The sequence below is a fragment of the Gavialis gangeticus genome, unplaced genomic scaffold (assembly GCF_001723915.1).
Source record: "Gavialis gangeticus isolate Ggan-Ray unplaced genomic scaffold, GavGan_comp1, whole genome shotgun sequence".
Lineage (NCBI taxonomy): Eukaryota > Metazoa > Chordata > Crocodylia > Gavialidae > Gavialis > Gavialis gangeticus.
Window position 1 is genome coordinate 46,777,421 of NW_017729026.1, and position 20,900 is coordinate 46,798,320.

The window sequence follows — 20,900 nt, forward strand, 5'->3', positions numbered from 1 at the left end:
GATCCCTTTTTTTTTTTTTTTTTTTGGCTAGCAGGACGTCAGTTAGTGCCATGTTCCTGGTAAATCATGTGATTCAGGAAATACTTTAAGTTTCCTGGAAAAAAACCCTTCAAAGACAAGAGTTTAGAGCTCTTTATTGTTTTTAATATGGGATTTCCCTAGTTGGGATTTCCAATCCTGCATGAAAAATACATTTCTGTTTTATTTACTTTAATCTGTTGTGGAGGAAATCTAAGCTGGTGGGAAAGAACCAGTTATTTACTTTTAGAAGACTGTACTGGGTAAAAGGAGAAACATGGAGTTTTTACATCCTGACTTAAAGAAAAAAACAGATACAGGTCCAGATACAGGTTCATTTATGCATTTATTTATAAATAGTTACATTTTTGGACAAGTTAATAACTGGGAGAACTATAAAACTAAAGGGAAGTGTTTAGTTTTCTGGTAAATCTCCATTTTACCTGTAACAAATAATTATATTCATTTAAATATTATGGCATATATATATTTAGTATTTTAGGTATATGTTTTCTGTTTTCCCTTGGACTATATTAAAAAAAAAGTCATTTCAGCATTGGCATATATTAACTTTCACCTGGAAATATAATATTTCATCTTCACTGATATACTCTATCATCATTTGCTCTGCTCTGAGCTACAGCAAAATAGCTTTAAAAATAGCTTAATTGGCTGTCTAAGCTAGGGTTTGGCCTGTTTTGCATCATCGGTACAGCTCAAAGCAGAAGGAGTATAGTGATAGATCTGGCACATACAGGTGGCTCAGTTTATCACTGTGTTACTTCAGTTTAATGTTGATGTAATTCTTCTGCGCAAAACTCATATCTGTATACAGCAAAAAATAGAGAGCTGATCAACAGAGCTTTGCTATGGCTGGAGTCCCAGGTTCTCAGTAGAGGAGAATACCAGTTGTGCAATCACCTCTAGGTATTGCTCTTATCTACCTCCACCCTCCTTTCCTGCTCCCTGATACACCCACAGACCACATCCAGAAGAGTGCAGCTGTGCAGTATGTCATGCCTCAGACCCATCTGTTGTGCCACACTCCGTATATTCAATCATTCCCTGCACTGCTGGGGGGGCTGACCCTAGGAGATCCTAGGATCAAAAAAACCCAGGCAGAAAAAAAAGCAGGGTGGCACACATGGCAGCAGTGTGCACCGCCCAAAACTGGAGCCTGGCTGGTCAGAACCATGCTCCGGATGCTGGCAGGCTCCCGGCTGCAGGAGCACCACAGCTGCAGCTGCCCCAGCCCCCCGAACCTAAGGTAAGGCTTCTGGGCAGCATAGGTGCTGTCCCCAGGCTCCCCTGTCCCACCCAGGGTAACTTGCCATGTGTCAGAGCGCACGTGGCACAGGCATTCTCCAGGGACAGGTAGCAGCGGCACAAGGTGTGCTGCTGCTTTTTCTCCCTGGAGCAACAAACATCCACACTCGTGTGGCCGTGGTCATAGAAGCTATAGTTCTGAAGACTTATCTTATGCTTTAAAGACAAATGCATTCTGCACAACTGAGATTGTTTCAAGTTTTAGAATTTATGGGGAGGGGTTGGGAATTGACAGTCCTGGAATCCCTCTATCCGAAGACCAGGTAAATGAGAAAACAAAAATGCCTCCTCTATCGCACTGCCAATATCCACTAATCTTTACTTGAAGAGATTTGGAGGATAGTATTGTTTCCATCCTTAGTGCTTCTGTTGAGATTCCCAGTAATAGTAACTATTTGTGTTAACTGTGATGGTGAGGTGGTTGAAGGAACTTTGATGGTCAAGCTGTCTGGCCACTAGGACTGCTGGCAGAATGGGGATAGGGAACAAAAACAGTGTTTAACCAGAAGAGGCACGTCAGTTTGACCCAGCTCACCCAACATCTGTATCAATCACATGCTTCTGTGGGGCTTTTGGCTTTTATCTAATAGTTGATTGAATAAAGTGGATAAAAGTGCCAAAATGCCCTGTTGAAGTTCATGATCTATATAGATGTTGGGTGAGCCAGGTCAAACTGATGTGATGCCTTTTCTGGGCATGCACTGTGCTCGGCTTTGGGGTGCACTGATCTGAAAGTAAAGCGCTATTTTGTTTAGTTTTATGTATCTGTAAGCAGCCTAGGAGACTGAGCCCTCAGGTAACACAATATGGATTCAAAATGCAGAACAATAGGTAAAAGCCTGGGCACGGTGTGCTCCACACTACATAACTGAAATTGCAAAATACCATAAAATAAATGCTGCACCTAGGAGCAATGTAAATGCTGCACCCAGGAGCAACAAACTTTGGCATAAACTGCTGCAGTTTATTACTACATGCTAATTGCACATATAGGTGTAACCAATGTAGACTTTGAAAAAGTTAGGTCTTATGGAAGGGCAAAAAAGAAACATCAGGAACTCTTTCCCGAATTCTTTGGTCATTTTGAGAGAGACAAATTTGAGCTTTCTTTAATAAGTGAGGAAAGTTTCTGCATTCTTTTAAAATACCCGTTTATTAGGAATATACCAGAGTCCCCTGCTGTTAATAAACTATCACTCTGTCAAATTCTGACTGTATCTTTCAATTAAATGGGAAATAAAGATGAGTTTATTTCCTGAAAAATAGGGAAAGGGAACAATCCTTTTTCAGGACAGAAGGGTGCATTGTTTTGTCTGAGATTGCTTGGGCTATTTAACTGACTTCCTAAATCGGGAGTTGATATGACATCTTCATTCTATTTCTTGCTAAGCTTAGTATTGTTTTCATGGGCAAAAAAAAAAAAAAGAATATGAAATTGTCAGATATTTTTAATGATCCCTACTTGAGAAACAAGAAGAAGAGGAGATTGGGAAGCTGAGTTGATGTGGATGAGGACTTAATTAGGAACTCAGTTCTATTAGACTCATATTGCTTTCTGGTCCTGTTCATTCTTTTTTGTAATGGGGAATAATGACATGCCAATTGTATATGATTATGGATTGTTATTTATGGAACTGGATTTTGCCTCTATACTTAATTATGCTTTGCATACAAAGTTCACATTCTATTGCAACTGTGGTGTTTAATTGAATCTATTTTTATTTTCTCTTTTGTATTAGCCTTCAGACTGATAGCTGTTTTGTTCACTTTTCTGTTCCACATCTCTATGCTATTTAGAGGACACTTGTTTGGTACCCAAATATGATGCATTTAAGGATTGATAGTGTGGGGCAATGGCTTGAGGGTTACTGCTGGATGCAATATTTTTTTTTCTTTTTATGGAAGGGTCTTGTCTTTTTTTATTTGTTAGAGAACTAACATCTTCATTCATGAGTTTGTATACCTAATCATGAATGCAAATGAAGCATGACATGTAGCTAAAACATTTTTTCTACATTGCAGTCAGAAAGGTAATTTGAATATATATTTCCAATATATAAGACGTACGTACTTTTACTCTGATGTACACAATCTAAACAAAAGATCATCCATTTCAAGCCCTTCTTTGGCAATCTCTTTAAAACCTAGACTCTTTCTTTCTGTGAGATCAAACATATTAAAACCAAATCAAATTTAACCCATGCAAACAATTTCCAATCTTGTATTGAAGACCTTTTTAAGTATGTAGATTTAAGTAAAATAATGCACATACTATTAAATATGCATTTTTTTAAAATATAGTTACTATATAGTTAAAATATAGGTAAAGATAGTTATTATGCTGTCAACAGCATGGTAATTAAATTTCTAAATTTGTCAATGTAAGTTAGTAGATACTCTTCTTTAATTAAGTGTAATCTGAAGGAAGAAGAGAAGAGGTACCCCAACAAATGTATTATAGTGGAATAACTTGTACACCTCTGGGTATGTATAAGATAGCCCTAACCAAGGGCAAGCATTCACAGGATTTAGATTGCCCTAAAAATGGTGCACCTGATCTAAAATTTGTTGACCTTAGAAGTGAACACACTTTAGATTGATAAAAGGTTAACCTGATCCAGCAAGGGTTAACCTGACCTAGTGAACTCTTGCAAGCATTCACAGAATAGTTCCTGGGATGGGAAACCTCAGCCACTTGCCACAGCCCCAGGGCTACGCTGTCCTTAACCTCAGCCCCTGACCCAATTCTCTCTCTGACTACTCCCCACAACTACTTCCCCTGGTCTAGGAAGACTCCCCTATGGTTACCCCCCTGCACATCCCTCTAATCCTGAGCCAGGTTCTATGAATGTTTGTTCAAGATCTCAGGTTAAAAACAGACAATCAGTTTAAGGCAATGAAGATGTGCAGATTTGTCCAGGATATGACTTGCATCAAAACAGATGCAGCACAGTTGTTTATACACAAGGTTTAAATGGCAATAAACCCAAATTAGCCACAATGGGCATTTTTACACGTGCTCGGAGGGGGTGGGGGACAGCACTTTAATTAGAGCAGCTCCGAGAGCAGCCCTAATTAAAGCACCCAGATCATCTCATGTATCAGTGTCCTTGCACTTCAAAATGACAGCAGGGGCACTTTATCTAAAGTTCATTGAACAAGCTTTATTTAAAGCATCCCTCCCCTGAATCATGGGGACACTGATACCCAGAGTTGTGGAGGCTGGCTAGATTGCAATAATTACCATGTTTCAGCAGACTCGATTAATCAAGTCTGCGCCAACACGCTGTAATTATAGTCCATCGGAGCAACCTCCCAGCTCGTGTACAGGCACCCAATTGTCCCAAGGCAAAGTTACTATAATTCAGAAAATTTACAGGTACTTAATATAGGACAACAGGCTTTTCCATTTGTAACGTCTGGGATTTGCTGCAAGATAAAATGCTCAGATTTGAGTCAAGCCAGTTATCTGTTTTTAGCTTCAGAGAACAGAAGCAAACAAGACTGACCAAAGTAAATTGAGAAGCATGAAAGTCCTCAGGTCAAAGAGGTTCCTATGGGAAGAAAGAGGAAACACAGGATTCTTCTGGGGGGGGTCTCATAAAGATTCTGAGAGAGGACCTCCGAGTTTCTGAGAGATTCTGAGAGGAGGACAAAGACTGAATAAAAATCTTTGTCACCTTAACTTCTACGGTCAAAATCACTTCACTGCAACAGCCAATTAATATTTGTCTTACAATTCGTTTGAATGAAAAATACCAGAAGATCTAGAAACTGGGAAAATGTACAACTATACCATAGGGACAGCCATGGCAATGGTTTAGATTTGAGGGAGTGCATATTAAATGAAGTTTAACTCTAATTACTAGAAGAGAACACTGTACTTAATCAAGACTTTTTGTGGCAGTGTGAGATTTTCCATGTGCCCATACGGCCTACAGAGTATGTGGTCTTTACCTGCTAGGAGCCTTATCTGTAATTCTAGCAGTATAAAGTGGTTCAGTACATGTGTCTGAATTACCTTCCTAGGGTGCTCCTTGGTACCTTCTGTCACAACCTCTTTTGCCTGGTAAAAAAGCCTATAACATTTGTGATATTCACAGAATTTTGAAAATATAAATCAGTGTAGGAAAGACATGCCCGCTTTGAAGGTTATAGAAAGGGTATCTGAACCTTCAATTTTGTAACAGTTAAACAGATTTATTGTCTGTGTCTGAGTGGATCCACTGAGGAGACAGTAGATCCATTTGGACACAGGAATTAAAAATCCACTGTGCTATCAAAATGAAGGTCCCTATCACTATAGCACTTACTGGTCTTTGGAAAGAAAGAGAGAGGTTTTGTTGGATACAGTGACAAGGTAGCTATTTGCAATCTTTCATTAGATACTATTGTCTAAATAATAATGCATCCAGTGATGCAGAGTTTGGGTATAAACACATAGGTCATTAATCTCTTAATGGGTTTCTGTAAGGAGAGTAGATAAGATGCAGTTTTCATGCTTCAGTAATTTCCCCACTAGCTGTCCTCACCACTGTCTTCTTCACTATTCATGATTTAGTATTATTATTTATTGGTATTACTGTAGTATCTAGGAACTGTGGTCAAGAACCAGATTCCCACTAGACTAGGTGCCGTATAAACACAAAACTAGAAGATAACCCTTGCCACAAAGTGCTTACAATCAAAGCCAAGAGATACAGGCAGATGGGAAGATGTGGTACAAGGAATAAATGAGACAATATTAGTTAGCATGATAGGCAGCAATCTTAGCACATCAGCATCCTAACTGTTTTTGTAAGCGTGAGGGCAAAGGGTGATATTTTAGGATTGATTTGAATGAGAATTATGAGATAGACGTGCAGATGTTTAGGGGAAGAACTTCTCAAGTGTCCAGGACAGCATAAGAGAAAGCACAAAAGTTCTTGTTTGCAACTGTCATGATGGGACAATGAAGGCTGGCATAATGTATTTAATGAAGGCAGGACTCAACTTCTTGATAGTGAATCAGAGATGATAGGATAGGCTGTAATAGATCTTGAAAGGCCTAAAATGTACAGAGAAGCAATTTATATTTAATTCAATAGAAATGAGGAATGAGTGGAAGGTTGCAAAGGGATTGGAAGGACCATGGCCAAAGCACAGTTTGGAAAACAGGTCTTTGGAGCAAAATTCTGAGTATGAGCTGGGTAATACTGCATTTGTCAAAAGGAAAGAGAAATTTAGCTTCAACATTAAGAATGCCCAAATGAGAGAAAAAGATATGTGGATGGATAACAAAGGCCACATCTTAGAGATTATACTTAAGAAATCTTAAGGACTGAATGTGAGGACAAATAGCAAGACCTGAGTTAAGGTCTCATGTTATGAGTGATAGGCAGGATGATGATAAGAAATGAAGGAATAGGGAATATTTGGATGGAGCAGGTTATGAGCTGAATCTTGTTTTCCTTTCATTCATCTAAGTGGCTTGTATGGACTCACAGAAAGGCCATTTGTGGTTCATACACACATAAGGCTCTTACATACACATGTTGATTCTACATAATTATGCCTATCCTTCATTTCCTTAGACTGCCCCGGTCATGTAGGTGGGCTGGGACAATAGAATCACCTGAACACATGCATGTAACTCTCAAATCATTAGTGATAGACAAAATACTATTAGTCATTGTTCATCCCTGAAAGAGGGCATTCACAAGTTTAAGCTAGATTTCCTAGTGGTTAGAGCATTTGCCCAGGGAATGGGAGACGGGGAGGGGAGGGGGTCGGTCAAGTGCCTTAACCTCTAGGTAATTGAGCTAAATGAGGGAAGGCCCTTCTTCATCATTTTATTTCTGGCATGTATCTGTGTATGGTAATCCTATTTTGCCAGAGGTAGAAAGAGAATCCAACTGTGCTTAAATGCCAAAAATTGTCTTTACTCAGCTGTGTATGTGATACATAGGTGTATGAAGGTAAAACAGGATTTAGCTTTAAGATTTTATTTTAGCCATGTTTATCTAAAGCTAATTGTCAGTCATGTATAAGGGGACATCAAAGATTTTAGTTTGAAAAAAAGGAGATGGATCTGGAATAAAAGTCTATCTTATATCCGTTGATAGCTATTTATCTTTGGAAACATCCAGACAGCACCCTGCAAAATATGGGGCTATAACCTGAAATCACACAAAGGTATGGTTTCCTTACCTACTTTTTTCCCCCTACAACTTGGTCAAACTGAAGGATGGTGGTTTCTTCTGTGGAAAAGGAAACATTGATAATCAGTTAGGAAAAGTCAATTAGGAAATATTTAGTGAAACCAGTTTTTTTCTGCTTTGGAACAGTTTAGTATGGAGAAAGAAAAGTATGCAGGCTGAAGACAGAAAGGTCCTATGATATGGCTAATTTTATTTTCCTGACCCAGAAAGTCTGGTCTGATGAAATCACCAAAAATACATTTGCAAATATTTACTGTTTGTTGTACACTAACTTTTCACTCATAACAACATGTTCTAGAATTGTATATTATTAATGTGTCTCCTAGAAACAACTGATGAGAAATGCCTGTTAATATTACTGGTGATGGTGATGAACAGGTACTATTTATATTTTTAAAAACAACACAAAATAATATAGTTTTTGATGAAGGATGGTTTGATCATTTTCACATCATCTCCAGGAAAGAAGTCAATAAACTATTTCATGGATGAACATAGTGCTTTTTAATGGGTTGTGATGTGCCGACTAACAAACAGCTTCTGATTTTTATTCATGGGATTCTGTCACCAATAACTGGTTGGTAAAGAATGTGTTGGAATCAATTGTGTTTTAGGCATACATGCAGGGACCAGAAAGAAAGAGTTACAAGGTATCCTTGTAAAACTGTTCTTTCCATCAAACAATAGAAGCTATTTTCTCTTTAATGTTCAGTATGTCCTGGTATTTGGTTCAGATCTTTTCATGATACATGGAGGCACAGAAAAACATTTCTAAGGATTGGAAAACAGTTGGCTTCTGTCCATCATCATATGTTTTGAGGATACTTTGCACATAAGAAAACTCTGGTTAGGTGTCTTTCTAATCAACAGTTCTGTGAATTATGTTTACATTACATCAAATTCAATCAAAACAAAGCCTAAATAAAATACATCTATAAAATTTATTTTAAAAGCTATTAAACAAGAAAGAAAAAATAAAAATTGAATTGTTCTAAATTTCCATCATTTGTTTAGTTCAGAGCTGTCCAAGTTTTAAGAAGCCAGAGGCCACATATCCCATGGGCCACATCAGCAAGGGCCACCCACTCTGCAGGCCACACCAGCGTGAGCCACAGCTCCCTCAACCACACACCATGCAGACACAACCCCCCCGGCTCCGCTGTACTGCATACATGGGCCCCTCAAGCTGCAGGTTCCCTCAGTGCTGCAGGCTGTACATGCCAAACCATCCCATTCCCTGGGGAGGGGGCAAGAAGGGGAAGCCAGAGGAGGGTTGGGGAGCTAAAAGATCCCGGCTGCTGCTGCAGCAGGAGACACGGGGGGCTGTGGGGAGCAGCAGCTGGGTGGGAGCCTGGGGGCTGCAAATAAATCCCTTGGGGGTGATATGCGCACCATGGGCCAACAGGTAGACAACACTAGTTTAGTTAATTAGGTCATTCTTTTTTTTAAGATATACAAAAATAGTTTAAAGCAAAATTGGTTACAAATTAATTGCCACAGGTTTGGCTTTGTGAACTGGCTATTACTAATGACCTTCTGTGTAACTCCCAAAGTGTTTTCAAGATTGCTCTATAACTATTTGTGGTGCAAATTTGCATATGTGTCATATGCACTGTGAGAACAAATTGCAAGGAAACACGAAGACATGCAAGTCTACTAGTTTGGAGACTGAATATATAAATTAAACCTTAAATACTTCATCAAAACTCAAAGAAAATTTGTTGTCTCTTTTTTTTTAAATAAAATCTAGCATTTTTGTAGGCTTCATTATAACATTTTTAGCAATATTTTAGTAAAATCTACAGCATTAACTAAAACTCAGTAATCAGGAAGCCTGCTCATGTGAGCACCTTCTTCATACAGCTTAAGGAAACTTGTTTTCATCTTGGGTTTCAGTTTTGCCACATGAAGTTGGAATAAAATCACATCTTAAAAGGAAAATCAGAGAGTGAAAAGCCCATGTGAAGTGAAACCAAGGACCATTTACTGACATTAGGAGTTGTATGATTTAAAGTCATATTTAGAAAGTAGGCCATTTTTTTCATGCATTTTTGGTTATTTTTCTAGTAGTTCTACTTGGAACACACACAAACCAAACCAGTAAATAACACATAGCTCTAGCCTACACAGTTACTGCTGGGGCTTCAGAATCTAAAATCAAAATTTTTTCTCTCCAATCCACAAGGTAAATCTTTTCATTGAAACAGAAAATAATAACCTTTCATTGTTCTTTTGTGGAGCCCCTTAAGCACTGGAAAAACCCACACAAGGAAGCATGTCAAAGACAGCAAATAGTAGACAAAGCCCTGACAGCATGATTGCATTGGAACTATTCTGATGCAATGCTGGAAGAAGGATTGGCTGCTCTTATGTGTTTCTTGAATCACTTATGGATTTAAAGGGCTAAATGCCCTGAGTGATCAGAAATAAACATCTTCCTTGTTCTCATCTGTTTTTAAGAGAAGATGAAAACTGTCCCAGGGGGACGTGAAACAGCTAATTTTTTATTTGTTTGAACTAATAGAGTACAACCTCTGGTTAATCAATAAGTAATGAATTTCAGTAAGGAATATACAAACAATTAGAATAAATCTAAACTACAGGATAGAAAAATGTACCTGACTTTTTCCCCTTTTATATGCTTAAAAATATGTCTCCTGTGCATTTTGATTCTAAATACCTTTATATAGCCGTTAAAAAACCGGATAGTACAGCAGATTTAGTGGGGCAATCTGATTCTGAAGTTTTTCTGACAAAATTTTTATGTCACAGAATTATTGATAAATTCAGATAAACGTTAGAAAAATCAACAATGTCTGGTGCTCATCCACTGCGAGCCTGTGAGCCTTGGAAATTCTTCCATCCCTAAATTAGAACATCTAAGCCAAGGTGGCCAACAACCAAAGCCTCTCAGTCTGTTGTCTCACGAAAAGGTTTCAATCCAGTAATGAGAAGATGATGAAGTTGATTCATAATGTATACCCTAGAGCTAGGCGCAGACATTCAGAGACATTAAGAGCAGGTTAGATCAAGTTAACTGCTCAGTCTAACTGTTCACCCAGGTGCAGACCTTATATTTATAGACCTGTCTCAGTGATTGGAAATCCATCTATATCCATAACAGTATAGAAGTTCCGTGAACAGACTGGTCTAAAAATGACATAACCCAGTCTCAGATAGACCTGGATAGGCATAGTATTAGACTTATTCAATCCAGGCTAAACCAGTGGAACGCCCAGATTGAATAAGCCTGAACTTCTATAAAGTTACCTACACAACCCCAGGGCTAGGAAAGCCTATCTCTGGAGCTGCGCTTTCCCTACTCGCCCTCCCTGGCACCAGTATAGCCCCCTCATCCTGACTTAGATTGGTTGACCATTTTGAACACAGTATAACACCCCCCTAACCACACCAAATGTCTGCACTTAGCCCAGGAGTACTTAGCAGAAGAGATCCACATTGGTTGCATCTATACATGTGCTTTAGATCAGAGTAGACTAATTAGCTTCACGGTAAAGCATCACTGTCTAAACATACACCAGTATTAGGGAGCAGTTTGGAGTAATTAACTGAACTGGAACACACATGTAGATGCTGACTGGAGGTATAAATTGTGTCCTGTTAGACCAGCCAGCCAGGGGCCTGCTTCACTCTGGCTCGTATAGCTGCTGTTCCAGGCATACATGTAGACACTGTACCTGCAAGCAATTTACTTTGGCTCACACTGCTCTGGAGTTTCTTGTTTTGCATCAATTGCACATATAGATGCACCCAGAGTGCTTTATACATTTGGTAAGAGCCATTTTTTACTAGCAGAACATTGAAAAGTGGCTGAAGTAAAGCTCAGAAACACAGCTGTTACCTTGAATATTATATTGAATTTCCTTTGATAAAATGACAGATTTTGTTGATAAAGGAAGGAAGTGGATTAGATATAACTCACATTAAGCAAAGCTTTTGACACATTCTTCCATGACATTCTCATAAGGAAACTAAGGAGATATGATCTCGATAAGATGATTGTAAGGTGAGTACCAAACTGATTGGATAAATTGTGTTCAAAAAGAAATAATTGAAAACTCAGTGTTTTTAACAAGGAGAAATTATCACATAGGGTTTCCCAGATCTCTGTCCTGGGTCTAGTATTATTCATTATCTTCACTAATGACTTGGAGGATGGAATTAAGTCCACACATGGTAAATATTCAGATGACACTAAGCTGAGTGGAACAGGAGACCCTTTGGATGATAGGATTAAAGGTTCAGAATGACCTTAATAAACTAGAAAAATAGCCAGGAATTAATAGAATCCATTTCAGTGAGGAAATGTACAAAGTACTATAGTTAGAAAAGAAAAACTAAGATACAAATGTAACATGGGGAACCACTGGCTATGCAGAAAAATCGTAACCTGGAGTATTGTGGGCATCACACTTCAGTAAAGTCATAGACAAATTGTAAGAAATCCAGAAGAGAGCAATATGTTTAGAAAGTCTTGCTCCACTGTTCAGGGTCAAACAATTTAATAAAAACATAAAAACTGCTATTTACTGGAGCCATCTTGCCTAGGATTTTATTAGGGGTGGCAAGTAGGCTTGTTCCCACCTGTGCTTCTGGGCATCTGCTCAGGTACAGGCTCACTGCTCTACCTGGAGGTTTTGTCTATCCCCCAACATCCCTTCCCACCAAAGAACTGGCATGAGTTAGAGGTCAGGGTGTCAAAGCAGTTGCAGGCATGGGCAGGCCTGCTACAGAGCCTCTCCCTTCATGGGAGAGTGCTGCTTATGAATCAGCTCAACCTGTCCATGTTCTAGCATTGCTTCAACACCATGCCCATGCCCCCAGAGCTCCTGGCCAGACTCCAAAGACAAGCACTAGGGTCCTTCTAGCCAGGACAGCACTGGCACAGAGTTATCCATGCTGTGTTTGCCCTGCTGCCTAGTTCAGGAGGTCAAGGCTGTCCTGTCAGACACTGAACTCATCTACATTGACCAGGTCCTGCGTGAGGGCAGTTCCCACCCCTCCAGTATCCTTTAGTCCCCCAGAGCTCCTTGTGGGGCCCTGGCCTCAGCAGGCTCCATGGCACTCCCCACCCCACTATCTTAGCAGACTGGGGAATACAAAGCCAGGCTGCTACTGAATCACCCATTACCTCCAGCTCTACACACTTATGGTCTGCACCCTCCACCATCCTGTCCTCATATCTGGCCTGGACACCAAGTAGCAAGACACACTCAGTGAGGACAAGAGTCCCTGGTGGACAAATCTCTATTCTACTTTGATCCCAAGAGCCACTGGTGACCTTAGCTAGAAGCTCCTTCATGGAGTTGTTGCTATGGGCATGCATCTGGCATGGTTCATGGGTGCCCTCAACACTTGCCCCTTCTGTCAGCAGAATGAGACCCTAGTGCATGCCTACCTGGGGTGTGCCAATTTGTAGCCCCTTCACTGCCTCCTCCAGAACCTCTTACTGATATTCTAGCTGTATTTCTCCCCTTACATTATTATTTTGCACTCCCCATCCATGGTCCCACCAAGTCCTGGAACCTCCTGGTCAACCTCTTCCTGGCCCTAGTCAAGCTAGCAATATATCTCACCAGGAAGGAGACTGTGGCTTGGGGGACCCCTGGGGACGATGGGGTCAGTTTTCTGTCCCTGGTTCCATCCTGTCTCCAGGCAGAATATCACTGGACAGTGTCCACTAGCTCCTTGGACTCATTTGAGAGCCAGTGAGCACTGTCTGGTGTGCTCTGCTTGGGTCCCCACATTGCCACACTAGTTATTAACGTTTGACCTTCACTCCCATCCCTGTTGTCTTTATTATATATCCTAAGGAATCTGTAACATGTCATTAGTGGCCCCGTTACCAAAGGGGGCTTATAGTTTACTTGGTGCATCTAGGCCTGCAATGCCATTGATGTTAAAAGTCCCATGCCACACCGTGGCAGACTGAATACTGGAAGGGAGAGTGAACAGGGTATGACCTGCATTTTTTTCCACTGTTCCTCCCTTACCTGCAGCCTTCAGCCTCCAGCCTCCAGTATTTAAGCTCTACCACATTTGGAATCATGCACCACATTTGGAATGAGATCCCCATGTTAAAATCAGCATGAGTTGTGGAAGGGAGTGGGGAGGGGGATCATTGTCATCTTCCTTGGATCTCTCAAGTATATATTAATAAACTTAGGTTCTTGGTGTTTGTGGGGATTGTGCATGGTAGTTGTGTGAAAAGTTTTTAATGCAATTTTAAAACTAAGTTAAATAAATCCTTGTATAAGATGCTTTAGATAAGGGGTTTGGTCTAGATGACCTCCTGCGGTGCCATTCAGCCATACTTTTCTATGATTTTATGGTTCTGTAACTCTATGATCAGAGATCTAGAAACATGGCATACAATGAAAATTTGGGAGAATTCAGATTATTGAGTCTGGAGGAGAGAAAACTAAGCAGAGACTAATAACAGTTTTCAGCTATAAAAACATTGTTATAAAAAGTATGATTTTCAACTGTCTTTTGTGTCTGTAGGAGACAGAACAAGAAACAATCTAGATTTAGATAGGGTATTAGGAAGAACAATGGGAGGAGGCCAAATGCTGGAGCAGATTACTTAGAGAGGTTGTGGAATCTCTCTGGAAGTTTTTAATTGAAGGTTAGACAAACATTTGCCTGGGATTGTTTAGACAGGAATATCCCTGCCTCTGAGCAGGGTCTAGACTGGATGACTTCCTAAAGTCTCATCCAGTAATATTTTTAGAATGAATGAAAGGGAATAGGTCTGGTTCTAGAGAACTAGCAAGGTTATAAATAGTTAAATTTAGTGTGATCTGACTGTGAAAATAACTTGCTTACCTGTTTGATTGCCAGGCAGACAAGCAATCTGTTCTGGCAGGCTAAGAACCACAACGATAATTATTTTTTTGAGAATTGAAACCATCCTTTTTACTATCATACAAATATAATTTTAAAAATATACCTACAGGGAATATCTATGTTGTTTTTCAATTAGTTCAATCAATCAGAATAAATACAAATCAGTCAGAATAGTTTTACAGCCCAGACCACCATATATCAAACTGCACTGGGGAAGATATCTGGCATTAGGATGTGGCTAAGTAAACTGCATAAAATACTGCAGTTCTTCCAGTTTCAGCTTCAACATGAAACAGGAAGAAACAGTTAAAAATCAAAAGCATGCTATGGGGTAATCTAAAACTGAAATTATGCCCGTCTTATAAGTGTAGTTCATTATTCAGTGTGTAAAAAGGCTTGTGTATCTTCTGTTTGTGTTTTTGTTTTATTGTGACAAATATTTAAAAAAACAAAGAGAGGAAAGGAGATTTATTAATATATTTCAATGATAACATATATATCCAAAATATTTATTCAGAATATACCCCACTTAGTTCTCCTTGCATCTACAGGAAGTAAGACAATATAGATAATTGGCTCTGATTGCACACCAGTCCTGAAGGAATATGACTTCACCCAAAACACTATAGATATAGAACATCTATGGACATTTTATTCACTCTTCATGACATTAGAGATCTTTTTATTTTAGTTTTTAACCTTCAGATAGTTAATTACCTCATTAATAGATTTCTATTCCTTAAAATTTAAAAAAAAAATTCTTTGCTTTAGGATACATTAAAGTGATAGAAAACTTTGTAGGTCCAATTCTGCCCTCATTTACACAAATGAAACTCCCACTGACTTCATTGGGAATTGAAAAGGTGAAAGTCAAAGGGAAATATGATGATGCATGTGTATGTCCTGGTAAGAATAACCATCTGTTATAAATTGTAGTATTAATGGCCTTACCAGCTAGTGTCTGGAAGCTGAAAGGATGATATAACTGTTTCTACTTTTAACTGGGTCCCTGTTGTTGTGATTTTTTTTCCTGGCAGACTCTGTTATGTGCTCTTTGCCATATTCTCTCTCATTTAAAGGGATGGAATAATAGTGCTACATAGAGTTTCAAAGAATTTTTTTTACAAAATTCAAGTAGACTTCTTATTGCCAACTAGAAGAATTTCTTCTTTGGTTTAAGAAATTAACTCACTTCTTTTGTAAAAGGATCTTAAACTCAAGTCCTGCAAAAATATGATCCTCAGATTGGCACACAGTGAATGAAAAGCCTCCCTGTCCCACCCAGAGTATAGCTAAAAGCACATTGGCTTGAATAGTACATAGCCTGTGGATGCATTGTACTGAAACAAATATACTTGTGCACTTGAAATCATGCACTTTATTGGGAAGGAAATATGGTATGGTCTTCCCTTCATATTAAGGCCTAGAAATGGGTCATAAGAATTGCTGTTACTGCAACTGGCAGAAATTATTCTACATTATTTTGACTGGTACATTTGGATACACCAGTCTTTAGTCTATAGACAGATTCCTTAAACATCATGGCATTTGTGATAGTATATTTATGAGCTGTTAAAAAGAACAAAGCATCTTTGACAACTAAAGAGATTGGTTCTAAGAATTTGCAGTCTGACAATTCATGCCAATCACAAATCCTTGGGAAAATATCATTCATTGCCCGAGGTTACTCAAGACCCTTACAAATACAGGTGTATAAAACATAACGAGGATGCCATCAACATAGCTAGGAATCATAACCCAAACAAATTCAGATTGTCATTTCGAGAATATAGAAAATACTACAGAGGTAAGAGAAATTAAACATGTAGTTTAAACTATGATTGCTAAACATACCCCTTGTAACAGTGATCAGTGGGACTATTATAATGATATTTTAGTGGTTTAGAGCATACTAACATGAATACAAACTCTAATATACCATGTATATGATTTCCCTTATGCTAATTCACCTCCAACACATTGTAGGTGTCTGTGCTACTATGGTTTTCAGTGACTCACATTTTAGATAAGGTGGGGAAAGGCAGAGTAATTGAACATGTACTTGTAATTATGAAGTTGAATATGCAAGTGATATATTCTAAAAACAGTGAGGAAGATTGCAAGTTACATGCTGTAATAATGTACATGTACAACTATTATTATATACTGTCCATGTTGAATTATTTGAATTTTCATGTATATTTATATAAAGCTGAGAGCAAAAATTAGCTTGGTAATACCTACTTGGGTTAGCTCCTACTTCAGTGTTTCTCAGCTCGCATGCCATGGCACCCTGGGGTGCCTTGACATTCTTTCAAGGGTACTGGGGGTGGGGGGAGGAGGTGCAATGTTAGCACTGTTAGGTGTGCAAACATGATTCACATGATAAAAGTCAGAGATTGCAAATAGAAATTTGTAAAAGTAAAAACATTTTGACCTATTATGGTCTTTCTGAGTTCTTTGCAACAGAAAAAATAAGTCTTTATTATTTTTCTGTAGTTAAAAACAATAGAAAAGGAAGAGATGGCATTTTCCAAGGGGTGCCTTGAGCTAATGAAAGGTGCCTTGATTCTAATTATGAGTGCTTTGAGTCTAAAAAGTTTGAGAACCATTATTCTACTTAATAAAGTGAGTTTTATTTTTAATAAGTATTTTGTTAAATACATCAACTGAAATAAAAATGTGTATTCAAATTCTCAAACTCTGGCTGCTGATTCCACAACCTAACTCTCTTACATATAAATTATCTCATACCTACCTATTTCTTACCAAGGAATGAAAAGTTGCATCAAAATACCCACATTATCTGTAGGTTTCTCCAAAATGCTCAAACAAATGTCACATCCCACTAAAATGGCTGCCCTCTACAGGCCTGCTTACACACAACATGCTGGAGGGATTGAAGATGCATCTTCCTTCATCTCACTCCCCAGTCTAGACTTTTTGGGTGTCTATACACGTGCTCAAAGGCATGGGACAGGGGTATTTTAATTAGAGTGATTCCCTGAGAGTTGCTCTAACTAAAATGCTGCAGCATCATTAAGCCCCTAAACATTTAAAAATGGCTGCAGGATGCTTTATCTAAAACTCATTCAATGAGCTTTGGTTAAAGTGCCCCAGCAGCCATTTTTAAGCCCAGGGGATCCTATACACATGACACTGCAACAATGCTAGAGCACTCTAATTAAAATACAGAGAAAACTCAGTTACTTGAGTCTGCTGCAACATGTACCAATTAGAATTTATTGGAGCACATTTATAGGCACTCTTTCTCCCTATGGTACAAAGTGTGTCAAAGTAGAGATGCAGCTTTCAGTTTGTGGGGCAAGTAAAGCCTATGATAGGGTAGATTCTTTGCACAGGATGACCTTTCCTCTCTGCAGCCATATCCAAAGAAGGAGTATATAAACTATTAGAACAACTCAAAGCTACAACTAAAGGATCAGTTTATTCTGCTCCATGAGTGGTGGATCTACACATGCCTGTTAATGTGCATAAAAAATTCCAGAGCTTATCATTCAGAGCTGGCCAGCTGACCCCTCCCCATCCCCAGGGGCTGCTGTGACTGGGCTTAATATGTTGTGGAGGGGCTGGCTGGGGTATTAGGGTGCTTCGGTGTGGGGTTAGCTTCATGCCCTAGCCAGCCGGATCAGCGATTACACATGTACTGCTGCTACACTTGAAAAAACTCTGGAGTAGGGTAGTACTTGTATTTACACATACTACCTTGCTGCAGAGTTTATTAGTTTCAGGCATACATGTAGATGCTGAGACATTTACTACACAGTTAATTAGGTAACTGCTCAGTGAACATCTCATGTAGATGCACCTAAGATGTTAGAATTTACACTTAATTTTCACATATTATATAAAAACAAGAATTATTCATGAGAATTCATTGAAATTATTTTATTACTTCAACAACTATTAAGCGTAATTAAAAATACACTTTTATTGAACTCTTTTAACAAATGTGCAAGTGTAATTATGATACCATGAAGATATCCCTCACAAATTTCTCTCCTACAACAAATCCATAAAACTTCAAGTTTAGCTGTTATTTTCTGAGTTAAACTGCAGGAACTGCACTGTAGTTCAACTTGGTAGAAAGTAAATGTGAAGAAAGAGAAATAAAGATTTCTCATGTGATTTTTGCCCCACAGCTAGGTTCAGCTTGAGCCAACATATGAAAGTTTCTGTGATTAGGCCCTAAAGCACAAAAATACCAATTAATTATGATGATTAGTTATGTCTTCATTAGCAGCCCATAAATAAATCATGTACAGCACTGCAAGCCAGTATTTCTGCTGCACTGAAGAAAAAAGGTTCTTTTTGTAGGGTTTGGAAACCTTATAATTAATTATAAATATTCTCAGAACTTGACATTTGTGCAGTTTTATAAAATTTTGAATATATCTGTTTTTACATTACATGGATAGGTACAGAAATATTTGTAGATACAGCTGTTTGCCAAGACATTTAAAATATGTGTTCCTACTATATGAAGAAATGAGTTTCTAACATAAAAATTGAAAAATGCTTAAAACTATTATTGTTGCTATTGCTGTTGCTGTTTTAGTTATTTGGAATACATATTTTCTTAAGTATGAAATCTTCAACATTTACAACTCACAGAAGGAAATTCTCTTGTGTTTATGATTTATACAAAGAACATCCAGATGCCATCTTGTAATGTTATTGTTAGAATAAGCACTTCTGGAAAAGCCAAAGAGCATGCGACATGCCATAGCTGGCAGGTGATTGCATGGAACAGAACATCTCATCACAAAGTGTCTGAGCATTTGAATGATGTCTTACTTATTTCTACAGCTACCTATTATCTCCAGGATTTGTAGGGCACCCAACACCAGATTATCTAGGCATCATTAATCTCTATGACATCTCAACAGGAGACCATATTTATAGAGTAAGAATCTACCTAAAGAGACTGCCCCAGAATATCCCCAAATGTAATGAGTATATGTATGCTTCACCTCTATTAAAAGAACACTTTGGCTAAGAAACCATTGTTTATCATAATCAAGGCAGGCTTTGTTCTATAGAAACAGATGCCAACCAATTTATCAATAAAAAGATTCCTGTCAGTATCATCTCTTCCTGTATGAAAGAAACAATGTTTCTTGATTAGACCAAATACATTGCTCAAGCACAGGTATCTTTCCTCTTTTCCAAGATAGAACTCTAGACTGAAAAATTCAAATAGTTCTAGGTATGAACGTAATTACCAATATAATTATCTTCCTAACATTCTTTAAAACACCTTCTTCTATGTTTGCTATTCTCCAGAATAAAAATAACTAATTTATAGGTTGCTATAATGCAGTGATTCTCCACCTGGGTGTCATCAGATACTTTGAAGGGTGCCATGAGCTATGAGAACAGAAGCCAAGTGTGAGAAGCCAAGCAGATAAATGCAGATTTCAGGCATATCCCTGTCTGGCTGCTCCTTTGCCATTGCTAGGTAAGCACTGAGGTAAGCCCTCTAATACATATGTTCATTTTTTTTTAATTGGGATGCCACTCAATTCACAAAAGCTATGAAGGGATGCCTTCAGTCTAAAAAACTGACTATCAGTGCCATAATGAAATTACTTTTTTCTACTAGCCATTTCTCTTCTAGTCTCATAATAAGAAAATATTTGTATCGTTAATCCCTTTTTCTACCTATCATTTGAGACTTTTCTCCTCAGAATGTTATAATTTGGGAGACATTTTTTCCTTTATCTGTGGAGTTCTTCCAGAATTCTTCGATACACCAGTTTGGATTCTTTTGAAATTAATAAATATTCCAGAGAAGGGAGGAAAAAATATGTGGAGCCAAAAGGATAGCAAAGCAGAGGCAGGGTAGCTTAGTGACATAGACCATAGGAGGGAGGGGACTTGCCTCTGTCCCTACTCCCACTAATTAGTGCTTCAAATAATCATTGTATAAAAAGGAAAGGCCACAGTGGCCAGGTCCCAGGGTCTCCTCTGTTCCAGGGCATTGCCCATCTTACTGAGTCCCTCTTGTTCACCCTGTAGACCATAGTCAACCAAAGGGGTGGAGGTTCCACTTGGAAATATCCAATCTATTGCCTGGTTCTTAATGCACATTGATTAGAAGTGGAAGATATAGATGCAAACCCTTCTGAGTAAAGGGAGGCTGGAGCCTGCATCTGCCTCTTTTAGGGCAGCTACCTTAAACACTGACTATTGAGCTAAAAAGTAGGACAGTCCTCCTCCATCACCGTGTCCTTAGTCATTGTTTTTCTACTACTAACATTTCAGGGACTTGCACGAAATGTATGCACCTACATGGGTGGTATAAGATTGCAAGAGTATATAAGTGGCAGGAACAGATCTTTCTAAATATGTAGAATTTGTGACTCTATGGGTCCTTTCTAACTATAAAAAAATATTGCCAGGATTATGCCTCACACAGATAAATAAAAGTGCCATGGATTTTATATGAAAGATGTGACTAGA